General features: G+C 35.4%; 1 long non-coding RNA gene across 1 annotated transcript; it reads left to right on the plus strand.

Moving 5' to 3' along the window:
* The first annotated feature begins 1399 nt into the window (after nt 1–1399).
* On the plus strand, nt 1400–7744 carry LOC147155552 (uncharacterized). The gene is made up of 3 exons (XR_015091989.1): nt 1400–1522; nt 7467–7528; nt 7682–7744. It is a non-coding gene; the product is annotated as an uncharacterized LOC147155552 (long non-coding RNA).
* Nucleotides 7745–8178: the final 434 nt, after the last annotated feature.

Here is an 8178-nt window from a genome sequence, read left to right on the forward strand (position 1 = left end):
GTTGTGAAGCAAAAGGTACAATTTGAATATCTGAATTTAACTTAAAGTGTTAAGTTTAAAAGTAGAAATCGTATCTTGTAACAACAAAATCATAATAATGCACCGCAAATAAAGTGCCTGAAAGTTACATTTATTATATATAGAATATTATATGGCCTTTAGTGAAGTAAATCAATACTTTTATAAACACTATCATCCTACGAGTAAAGAAAGGCCATTGAGGAACCTGAATCTGAGCAAAGGTGGCAACTTGGCGGAAGAACACACCAGCTCTGTCTGCTATCTGCCGCAAATTGCCGGTGGATCAGTCACCTGTGTGACGATAATTCATACTGTATGTTGTTTTACAGTGTATTGGGGAGGTGCTAATTAGGGATGTAACGATATCCAAATATCACGAGACGATATTATCACGATATGAAGGTCATGATACGATAATTATCACAATATTGCGGGGAGGTTGGCGACACAAACAAAGGTGACAATATTGTAAAAAAAAATGAGTCCATACAAAAAAACACACACAATATAGTGCTTTTGTACATTATAACAATGAAAAATATTATATATAAAAAATATATAAGTATAGTACAGTATATATATTAAGGCACTTACTTGCCGTGTGTGTGTGGGGGTGTGTGTGTGTGTGTGTGTTTGGTTTTCACAAATGTCATTTGAGTAATATACATACTAAATAAAGCAGTACTGTCTGTACCAGATCCTTGTAGAAATATAGTTGGAGCTTCCCAATGTTATTTTAAATTTAAAGCAAATAAAGTTATATCTGTATTTAAGTGCAAAACCCTGTTACCCCTTCAGTTTGTGAACATTTTTCATTCAAGTCTTAAAAATGACAGATCCCGTGTTTGTCTTCTCATGTTAAAACAAAGCACTTGGCTGTCTGTCACGGCAGCGTCTGGGTGCGTCCAAATTCCACTCTTTTGAAGTGTACTTGTCATGGGAGATTTGCATCACTGGAGCTCGGCACGATCAACGGCTCAAGGTTAATTGTTTGCGGTGCACCACTTGAAACATCCCGAGACACGGCGTTACGGGATAAACGTTCACCTACGCACACCTGCACAATTGCACTGTAAAAGTGGGAAAGCCTACGTGGCCACATTCCTCTGTGGCTATAAAGGTACATGCTTGCACAAACAGACACTATAAATGTGTAAAGGTCAAATCGCAGATTAAATTACATGTGTGTACATTTTGAAATAAAACAGCCTTTTCCTGCAAATAAACACTAACACAGTATGTAAGCCTATGCCTAAAAAACAGACTGCAGCAACTCAACATTAAGCTGTTTTCTCTTCTCTGTTATCTCCAGCTTCCTTTTTGCCCTTTGGTTAAACATCCTTTTGGCATGCATGATCTCATTTAACTTTGATTTCCTCTTTTTTTTTCTTCTCCAAGACGGTATTCTCAATGGTTCCAATTTCCAGTCCATTCCCCAATTTTCAACCCCAATGACAGACAACACACGATGGAATGGCTGTTTAGCTTAAGAAAACAATTGGTAAGTGATGATTTCAATTGCTGTTTAAGATAAAACGGAGAGTTTGAAACAGATAAGAGCCTTGCTGGGGTCGAGTGCAGAAAGCTTGGAGATACTCGTTTGCATGTGCACAGAAATTACAATGACTGCAAACCTCATGTGTGCTTTCTGTTACTGAGCCTGATTGGGATGACATATCAATTTAAGTTAAATAAAAGTAAGATTTGTGTTTGATAGTGATTGCTTTAAAATGTTTTGATCTTATTATTGATGTCAAAGTTAAAGCGTTAACTCATTGATTAATAACAAAAAATTATTATATTAATCATATATTAACGCAGATTAATAATTATTAATTTTGACAGCAGATGATCCTTTAGCTTGACAGCGGATGGTTACGTTGAAGGTAGCACAGGTTGTATTTAAGCAATAAACATAACATAACATACATGCATTCAAGTGAAGCGTTTAATAAATGTTTTCGTATGACATTCAGAATATTTGTTCATGTCAAAATATTGGGGTCCTTTTTTTATTTTAAATTATGCAAGTGTGCAGTGGATCAAAAAATGTTGAAGTCCTCATAACATTAAATGTCGACACGTGCTCTTCAAATTTGGCAGGTAAATTTTTTTGATAAGAAGCCTTTCTAATTAAGTTTAATCGTGATTAATCAAAATTCTAAGACATGATTAATCTCATTAAAAAATGTAATCGTTTGACAGCTCTAGAACTTATACTAAGAGGAAAAAAATGTGGTGGCTTACCAGAGAATATTAAAACTATATCAATGCTTGGAATTTATATATATATATATATATATATATATATATATATATTTTTTTTTTTTTAATTTTTAATTATTATTATTATTTTTTTTTTTATTGGGAGGCGAGCAGTTTTGCGAATCAATTTGAGGAGCAATTTTCTAACTTTGAGAAGCAATTTGTATTTTGAAAATGTGAAAACATAATGAATGACCAATTATTTTTCTTTTTTCTAGAATCCATAGATTTTCTTTCTTAAATTCACACTGTGTATAGCAGAAAACTATATTTTCTGATCTAGAAGTGAAGCTAAATTGATTTGGAAAAAGTTATTTTTTAATGTAATTTTATAAAATAGAATTTAGAAAAAAAAATCCTTTATTTATTGGCTGTATGTGTAGCTACAAAATAATTGGAAAAAAAAACCTTAACTATTTTCAGTTGAAATTTTAATAATTTAAGCTTTAAACAAGGGAAGCTTTAAACAAGGGAAGCTTTAAACAAGCTTTAACACCAAACCTCTCTCTCTCAAAAAAAGAAAGAAAAAAACACAACAAAATATAAGGGGAACAACATCCAGATAACTGTTGTATAGTTAAGTACCTCAGCTTTGAGGAGTTGATCCATTTTTTTCTGTTGGAAATATCAGCCCTGTTTTGGGGAAGATTCTCTTAAGAGGGATTGACATTGCTACAATGCACAATCTCCATCACAATTAAGCAGCAACACTTGCATTACTTTCATTTATATCATATAATATGTTTTACTTGTTTTTTTTCTCCCTTGCAGACAAGCTTGTACTCTCTTCCCCCATCCCCTCCATCCCTCCTTGTGATCAGACTGAGCCACTTGCACCCTTGAACGTTCAATGATGGGAAGCTGTTCACTTCTGTTTCATTAGCAGTGTTGGGAACGTTACTTTAAAAAGTTTTTTATTTAAAAAAAATAAATTAGTTATAGTTACTCATTACTTGCTGGAAAAGTAACTGAGTTAGTAATTGAATTACTTCATAATAAAAGTAACTCGTTACCAAGCCAAACCAAATTACGTCTAGGCTATGTAGGGTGTTTTTATTTTATTGATATATAATAATAATAATAATAATAATAATAATAATAATAATAATAATAATAATAATTCATAAAATTTGGAGTGGTGATGTATGTTCTACCACTGCCAGTTACTACAGCAATCAGAATAATAATACAAATAAAATAAATACTGGATAGATGGTGATTTGTGGCACATATGTCATCTATAGGTAATTTGTATACAGTCCAAGCCAGTCCCTCCAGGATTTCCCGGGCATTTTTTATGATTGTTGCGGGTTAAAATAATCAACAATTGATAAAAGAAATTGCCAATGCTATAACTACTACTATATTTACTCCTCAGAATCATCAACTTCCACTTGATCTCTCTGAAAAACATATACTTTTGTACACTTTCAAATATGAGAGTATGAGGATATATCTTCAGTTCATAATTCTACACATATAAAGACATGTTTAAAGATTGATTTACGTCAGAAAACTGCTCAACTCCAGGCTTAACATGCATCATTCACATACAAATGTCACTCCATCGAGCCTATTTCTTTCAACACTTTTCACATGTTTAGCACTCGTGAAATAGGAGAAATACAATTGTTGGCGCTATTAATTACACTAAGCGAGCGTGTCGCTATGGCTTACCGGTATCTTTATCGCTGTTATGGTGCTTGTGGAGTCACAATATGGCTCTTGGTGGAACATGATTGTAAACAAATCGCTCTTCATGGCGGCCGTTTTTCGGCAAATCTTGACTGTTATTTCTGATTAATGTCACTCTGGCAAAGTTGTCAAAACAGTTCCAGGCCAAGACGTGGACTCTTTGCTAAAATGCTAAAATATGCTAAGCCTCAAGGTCCAGAAGGATGACACGTTCGTCACGTCATGACACCTCCAAAATAAAAGTCACTATACGTTTTAGCTGTCAAGACTCTTTTTCTTGTGACGAGGTCCGACAACAACAGTGCCTCTAACACATTGACATTTTCAGAGCTAGTCACCGCACAATGTCTTGTAAGCTTACGTCGAGCCTTGAATCTAATAAATATATTGTAACGCATATTTCTCATACGATAACGATAACGGCGTTTCAAATATGGGGAGAATAATTTGTTAGATTAGTCCGTTTATGAAAAAAAAATGGAGTTACCTAACGCCGTTAGTTTAAACGCCGTTATTCCCAACACTGTTCATTAGTTTCATTACTTTTGTCTCAGCGCAGTTTTGCAAGTCGATGTTAATTGATAAGGAGCAAATGACTAATTCTGACAGCAAACTGCAATGCCAACAACTTATCTCAAACCTTGCATAGTGCTTACTGTGTACCCTTTAATAGAAACTGCCATCCATGTATAATAGTCTGATTAAGTTTTATTAAACATATACATTGATGGGGCGGCACGTTGGCTGACTGGTTAGCACTTCCGCTTCCCAGTGCAGAGGACGTGAGATTGTTTGCATGTTCTCCCCGTGCTTGCGTGGGTTTTCTCCGGGTACTCCGGTTTCCTCCCACATTTCAAAGACATGCATGGCAGGTAAATTGAATGATCCAAATTGTCCAAAGGTGTGATTGTGAGTGTAAATGGTTGTTCGACACTGTGTGCCCTGTGATTGGCTGGCAACCAATTCAGGATGTTCCCCGCCTACTGCCCGAAGCTAGCTGGGATAGGCTCCAGCCCCCGCGACCCTTGTGAGGACAAACGGTTAAGAAAATGAATGGATGGATATACGTTGATGGTGCCCTTCAATATTTAGTTTATTCATTTCTGATGAACACGTCCATCACGGAAGACAGCAGTTCATTACAAAGCGTTTAAGTGTTTTGTGTAATCCCATCTTCTCAATAACATGAAGCTAAAGGATTGGGAAAGTCTGTTTTCACCAAATTTTGAGTAGGAGCGAACCTGGGAGTTCTTTCTCGCTCACTCTCTCCGCAACTCTGTCATGAAACAGAGTGCACATTTCCATATCAATCGGATTAGTTCCAAGATCAGGGAAGTAGAAGTAATGTAAGTAACCATACAAATTTAAATATAGGACATCAAACATATTGTTAGGCATTCGTTTATTTTTGAAGCAGTCCTGGCTCTCCGTGTCTCTCTGTGAAGATGAAACGAAAATGCCTTTTTATTTTTTTTAACCGACCTGTTTTATTTTAATTTCATCTTGAACGGTGGCGAGCGCTGCTCTGTTTCAACATGTAGACCAGGCACTGATTCCCCAAAGTGACTGTGCCATAGAAATAAGTACATGTGTATTTGCACACGAAATACTTGAAGTCTTTCACACAAGCAGATGGTTTTAAAGCAAACATTAAAGGGTCAAAGGTTAAGGCTTGATAAAGTCAGACCCTCTGTTTGGTTTATTTTTTTCACATTTCACATTGAAATGACAACACAAAAACAAATATACAGTAAATTATTTTAGAAATAAGTGTTGATAAAAGAAAAAGCTTTTTTAGGTATAAAGGTATAAAGCCTATCATGTGATTTTTTTCATTATTTTTTATTGAAATGTTTCATTATTATAACCTTAATTAATGTAATTGACAGTTTGCCACATACATGTACATGCATTGCACACATACAGTACAGGCCGAACGTTTGGACACACTTTCTTATTCAATGCATTTGCTTTATTCTAATGACTGGTTACTTTGGAGATTCTCACTATAGGCAACAAAACTATGTATAAACTGATGTCGAGTTATGTATTTAACCAAAAAAAAAAGGCGAAAAAACTCAAAACATGTTTTATATTATAGATTCTTAAAAATAGCCATCCTTTGCTCTGGTTACTTTTTTGCATACTCTTGTCATTCTTATGTCTGGGAACTCCTTAAAGACTGCTGGAAAACCCTTTTAGGTGACTACCTTTTGAAGCTCATCGAGAGAATGCCAAGAATGTGCAAAAAAAGTAATCAGAGAAAAGATGGCTATTTATTTATGTATCTATTTTAGTATTTTCACCTTTTTTTTGTTAAGTACATAACTCCAAATGTGTTTGTTAGCTGTAATAGTTGTTGTCATAGTTTTGATGCCTTCAGTGAGAATCTACAATGTACAGTCATGAAAATAAAGCAAATGTATTGAATGACAAGAAGGTGTGAAACTTCTGGTCTGTACTGTACATGCATACAGACACACATACACCCAGCACATGCATCTATATGCACGTTTTCAACATTGCAATAATTTCCACTCAAAATATTGTTAAACATCCTTGGGTCTCTTATGTATACTTTCTGTTATTTTTATTATTGATAGTAATATTAATATTATTTCAATATTATTAGATGACTGTTGGTAAGTGGTTTACTTGTCTGACTTCCTGCAGGCAATGTGGGTTCAACTCCCACTAAGTGACATGGTGAATGGTTGCCCTGTAATTTGCTGTCAACTGGTCCACTGTCGAGTCCAATAGAATACATCTGTCTATTCATATATATAAAACAACATAATGGAATGTTTAACCATTAAAGTACATATTAAAATTGCAAGAAAATATAAAGGTCTAAATATGGCATAGATGACGAAGGGGATAGAGAATGCATGTAAAAAGAAAAACCTTTTATTCAAAAGATTTACTACTAGTGGTGTCGGTACTTGGTATCGGTATCAGGGATTACTCAAGAGTTGAGTACTATACTCATACATCTCAGAATATTAATATTTTTATAATTTTTATTTTAGTTTTTTCCAAATACACCCCCCCCCCCCCAAAAAAAGAGACATAACTGTAAAAACCTAACAAAATCAGTAAAAAAAAAGAAAGAAAAAAAGTTACGATTATTCAGCAGTCTGAGACCAGACAATAGCTATGTCTACAAAAATATGGCTCGATGGATGCCGGCCTGCGTCTCCACGAGTCTTTTGGATTTATCCTGTCTCCCTTTAATTGAAAACCCAGCTAGGCTGTGTTGTCTTGGGATTTGTCCCTTTACATTGCAGCTTCCAAACAGGAAAACCAATAGTGGGAATTGACCCCTGAATGTAATTAATTTTGTGGGGACAGGGGGTGTAGGGGGACTATTATTGCAGGAGAAAGAATTCTAATCAGTTGCAGATTCCTTCCTGTTTGCTTAGCGTGACCGTGGCCAATTACCAGTGAACTCAGTGTTACAGTTTCACTTCCTGTGCTACCGACAGAATGGACTCAGTCCGCTGCTGCAGCAGACCTTGGCAGGACGGTGGAAGAAAAGATGACAAAAGTAAGACAATACATGATGCCAGAAGGAGTGACTGTAAAAAGTAAACAAAACAGTAGAAGTTTGACATAAAGTTAAAATGGGTCATAAAAAGTGAAAATGCGCACTGACACGAGACTACATACAGTAAGTATGTACTTTATCCACCCAATCCAGAGCATGGCATGTGGTGTACAAAGGAAATGAAAGGATTCCGGACTTGACTTCACTTGCCGCTTGAGCTGTTCTCATGGAACAGCTGCAGAGCAAGGGACTGAACCCAAAGTCACAAATGCAATAACAGGTAACTCAATCATTATCTGATATGCTGAAGGCTTGCCAAGCATGTATATTATTATTATATATTTCAACAAGTCATGTTTGTCAGCCACTTTGCTTGGTTGCTTGTATATATATTTTTGCCTATTTCCACATACAATTTGGTGACAGGTAACAGCAAACTTGCCACATATATTACAGAAAACAATCCCAAATAAGCTAAAAAAGCTAATAAAAATAAATAAATAAATAAAAAATATTCCCCTTAGCCTTATAAGGCTCCACTCATTCTGCTTGGCCTCCCCAGAGGGGTTTATCCCAATAGTTTCCCCTTGTAATAGTTTTGGGGAATATAACTCCGCAGCCTGGAGGTCTCCCATTATTCACTTTGCCTT

This window comes from Leptonotus elevatus, chromosome 21, assembly GCF_054856555.1.
Source record: "Leptonotus elevatus isolate MCC_2025b chromosome 21, RoL_Lele_1.0, whole genome shotgun sequence".
NCBI classification, from domain to species: Eukaryota; Metazoa; Chordata; class Actinopteri; order Syngnathiformes; family Syngnathidae; genus Leptonotus; species Leptonotus elevatus.